The sequence below is a fragment of the Oncorhynchus mykiss genome, chromosome 17 (assembly GCF_013265735.2).
Source record: "Oncorhynchus mykiss isolate Arlee chromosome 17, USDA_OmykA_1.1, whole genome shotgun sequence".
Classification (NCBI taxonomy): domain Eukaryota; kingdom Metazoa; phylum Chordata; class Actinopteri; order Salmoniformes; family Salmonidae; genus Oncorhynchus; species Oncorhynchus mykiss.
In genome coordinates this window covers 62138726-62143512 of record NC_048581.1, presented here as the reverse complement: position 1 = coordinate 62143512, position 4787 = coordinate 62138726, and positions in this window count along the sequence as shown.

The following is a 4787-nucleotide window of genomic DNA, read 5'->3' as shown; positions in this document are numbered from 1 at the left end:
GAGTCATTCCCAATTAGACTTGAGGCTGTAATAACTGCCAAAAGGGCTTCAACAAAGGGTCTGAATACTTATGTAAATGTGATATTGAAGTTTTTTTAATTTTAATATATTTGCAAAAATAAATAAAACATGTTTTTGCTTTACCTTTATGGGGCATTGTGGGCATAGTGCGCTTTGAAATATACATTTGAAGTCGAAAGTTTACATACACTTAGGTTGGAGTTGTTAAAACTAGTTTTTCAACCACTTCACAGTTAGATGTTAACAAACTATAATTTTGGCAAGTCGGTTAGGGCATCTACTTTGTGCATGACACAAGTCATTTTTCCAACAGTTGTTTACAGACATATTATTTCACTTATAGTTTACTGTATCACAATTCCAGTGTGATACATACACTAAGTTGACTGTGCCTTTAAACAGCTTGGAAAATTCCAGAAAATGATGTCATGGCTTTAGAAGCGTCTAATAGGCTCATTGACATCATTTGAGTCAATTGGAGGTGAACCTGTGGACGTATTTCAAGGCCTACTGTCAAACTCAGTGCCTTTGCTTGACATCGTGGGAAAATCAAAAGAAATCAGCAAAGACCTCAGAAAAAAAATTGTAGACCTCCACAAGTCTGGTTCATCCTTGGGAGCAATTTCCAAATGCCTGAAGGTACCATGTTCATCTGTACAAACAATAGTATGCAAGTATAAACACCATGGGACCACATAGCCGTCATACGGCTCTGGAAGGAGACGCATTCTGTCTCCTAGAGATGAACATACTTTGGTGCGAAAACTGCAAATCAATCCCAGAACAACAGCAAAGGACCTTGTGAAGATACTGGAGGAAACAGCTACAAAAGTATCTATATCCACAGTAAAACAAGTCCTATATCGACATAACCTGAAAGGCCGCTCAGCAAGGAAGAAGCCACTGCTCCAAAACTGCCATAAAAAAAGCCAGACTACGGTTTGCAACTGCACATGGGGACAAAGATTGTACTTTTTAGAGAAATGTCCTCTGGTCTGATGAAACAAAAATAGAACTGGTTGGCCATAATGACCATCGTTATGTTTGGAGGAAAAGGGGGAGGCTTGCAAGCCAAAGAACACCATCCCAACCGTGAAGCACAGGGGTGGCAGCATCATGCATACTTCCAAATTTGTGGCAAAATGGCTTAAGGACAGCATAGTCATGGTATTGGTGTGGCCATCACAAAGCCCTGACCTCAATCCTATGGAAAATGTGTGGGCAGAACTGAAAAAGTGTGTGCGAGCAAAGAGGCCTACAAACCTGTTTCAGTTACACCAGCTTTGTCAGGAGGAATGGGCCAAAATTCACCCAACTTATTGTGGGAAGCTTGTGGAATGCTACCCAAAACATTTGACCCAAGTTAAACAATTTAAAAGCAATGCTACCAAATACATTGAGTGTCTGTAAACTTCTGACCCACTGGGAATGTGATGAAAGAAATGAAAGCTGAAATAAATCATTATCTACTGTTATTCTGACATTTCACATTCTTAAAATAAAGTGGTGATCCTAACTGACCTAAGACAGGGAATTTTTACTAGGATTAAATGTCAGGAATTGTGAAAAACTGAGTTTAAATGCATTTGGCTAAGGTGTATGTAAACTTCTGACTTTAACTGTAAGTGGGGGAAATATACTAGTAGGGAACATTAGCATATTTCGGGGCATGGTCAAATAAATGTGCATTTGTGCCAACCGTCAGTGGAAGTGTTGTAGCAGTTGGTTATGGCGATGCAAATTATGCACTTATTTTGATACTGCCTCTTCTGCAAACTTTGTAAGTAAATTAATGGCAATTCTTTTCTGTGAATTTGTCATTTCTTACCTAGTAAGTCAGTGTAAAATTCACATTAATACTGGCAAAACATTGCCAGTAACCTACAAGACACACACTGCTACTAACAATCCTTGTCAGTAACCTACTGTACCTTCACTGGCTCTTCTGTTGACAACATGCACATCACCTGCTGATTGGCAGCATACTGTAGCAGCGGCAGAAGATTGCAGGTGTAGCTTTTTGGAGATGTAGCTTTTAGCTAACACTTTTTGTCTCTTGGTGTGTCATTCAAGTTAATGTACTCTGCTGCATTATTTTCATAAACACAAAACTGTCAGTTCTGCAGCCTTGTTAAAGTACTACAAAACAGCCATACAATATTTAGTTTGTCATTGTAATACTCAGCAATTCATTGTTGTCCTCTGTAGTGGACATCAGTTCTTGGTCCGTACCTCAGAGGCCATACAAGCCACTGTATTAAGTCATGTTGTTCTGGGCTTTTCAATGATATCACATGTGTGGGGGAGAGACCTTGGCCACTTTATCTTCCTGGTACTTAACGAAATGGCTGTCAAACTTAGCACATTCTATGGAAATTTGAAAAGAAGTGTGTGTACAGTAATTATTATAATGTTTGTGAGTTTGGTATTCAAATTGTTTCTAGTAAGTGAAAATCTCAGGAATAGTTAAGTGAGTTGTCAGGACTGTGCAATACTTTTTTCACATTCTATAAGACACCTGGTGTAGCGTGGTGCGTAATTGGTGGCAGAGAAGTCAGGCGCAGGAGAGCAGAACTGGGTGATAACCGGAGATTTATTTAGCAAAACCAACGGCATCCAGAACAACAAGATACATGGGCACAAAAATAACCCGTTGTGCGCTCACGGGGAACGTGTACAAGCACTACAATAAACAATCCCACACAAAGACATGGGGGGAACAGAGGGTTAAGTACACAACAAGTAATTGAGGGAATTGAAACCAGGTGTGAGGAAAAACAAGACAAAACACATGGAAAATGAAAAGTGGATCGACGATGGCTAGAAGACCGGCGACGGCGACCGCCAAGTCCCGCCAAACAAGTAGAGGACCCGACTTCGGCGGAAGTCGTGACAGTACCCCTCCTTGACGCGCGGCTCCAGCAGCGCGCCAACGCCGGCCTCGGGGACGACCCGGAGGGCGAGGCGCAGGGCGATCCGGACGGAGACGATGGAACTCCCGCAGCATTGACGGGTCCAACACATCCTCCACCGGAACCCAGCATCTCTCCTCCGGACCGTACCCCTCCCACTCCACGAGGTACTACACCGGCGCAGATGGTTAATGCAGCTTGTTGGCCATTAGGCAATCAGCATTTCTCAACAAGTTCAAAGCACATGAATGCATCCAACTAGTATTTACGACTTCACAACTAGTAAATTTCCACCTCCCAAATGGTTACGAGTCGAGCATTAAATTGAATGTGATGGGTAGAACATTTTACTATTATGCTAGATTCTCCGCACATGTACAGTACCAGTTAAAAGTTTGGACACACCTACTCATTCCAGGGGTTTTCTTTATTTTCACTATTTTCTACATTGTAGAATAATAGTGAAGACATCAAAACTATGAAATAATACACATGGAATCATGTAGTAACCAAAAAAGGGTTAAACAAATAAAATATAAATAATATTTCAGATTCTTCGAAGTAGCTACCCTTTGCATTGATGACAGCTTTGCACACTCTTGGCTTTCTATCAACCAGCTTCACCTGGAATGCTTTTCCAGTCGTCATGAAGGAGTTCCGATATATGCCGAGCACTTGTTGGCTGCTTTTCTTTCACTCTGCAGTCCCACTCATCCCAAACCATCTGAATTGGGTTGAGGTCGGGTGATTGTGGTGCCCAGGTCATCTGATGCAGCACTCCATCACTCTCCTTCTTGGTCAAATAGCCCTTACACAGCCTGGAGGTTATTTTCATGTTTCATGTGTTATCGCTATTCAGCTAAAGTATGACCCCACCTGGAATTTGAACTCAAATCTTCTGGATGTGAGGTACACTGACCTTTCTGCTGTGCCACAAAGTATGTATACGCATTCAATACATCTCTGCACTTACATTGATTTATTTCCTCAATTTGAGTGTTTTCTGTCTAGCTGTATAATGTTGGTGGTGCATATTTGTCTGCTTTAATGTTACACCTGAATCCCTATGATAAATAATACTTTTTCTTGAGTGTATTTTTTTATCAAAGCTGGGATGTACTTTGAAGTCCAAAAGTGTAGGAATAAAGGTGAAATCAGTAATAGACATGGTGGGATAGCAGGATGATTGGAATGCAGTGTTCCAAGCATTTGTGAGTTCAAATCCCAGGTAAGGACATGTTAAATAGTTATTACTGTAAACATATTCAAAGTGTGTCAAATATGTAAAAAAATAAATTAAAAAAGCACTGTGTGTGTATCATAACAACTATATTTGATTGCAAGGCATCACCTGGGAAATTTCATGTGAAAATGTGTAATTCACTTGTGAAAGGTTATGCGATCACATGTGAAACTTCATGTGAAATATCATCACATGTGAAGTTTTCGAAAAACACATTGTTTTAGATTATTTCACCTGTGCAAAACATGTGGAAATGTCACATGTGAAAAGTGTTTTTTTCCATAACGGTCCCCCATACAGCGATCTGGAACAGACATACTCATCCCGCATACAGCGATCTAGGACAGACATACTCACAGCGCTGCCAATATTGAGAAAGGCTTAAAAAAGTCACGGTATAAAAAACTGTAGAATTCAATAGGGAAGTGGAGGCAGACTTGACTAAGCACTGTTGTAAAGCTAAGAGTTGAAGAACTTGGAGTTAAAAGAGGGCAATTCATTATTATCACCAATTGGCATAAATGTTTTATGATGCCTATACAATGGATCAATGTCACACAGGAGTCAGGAGATGACCAATAATCAGTGAAACCAAAAGAGGACATGGACCC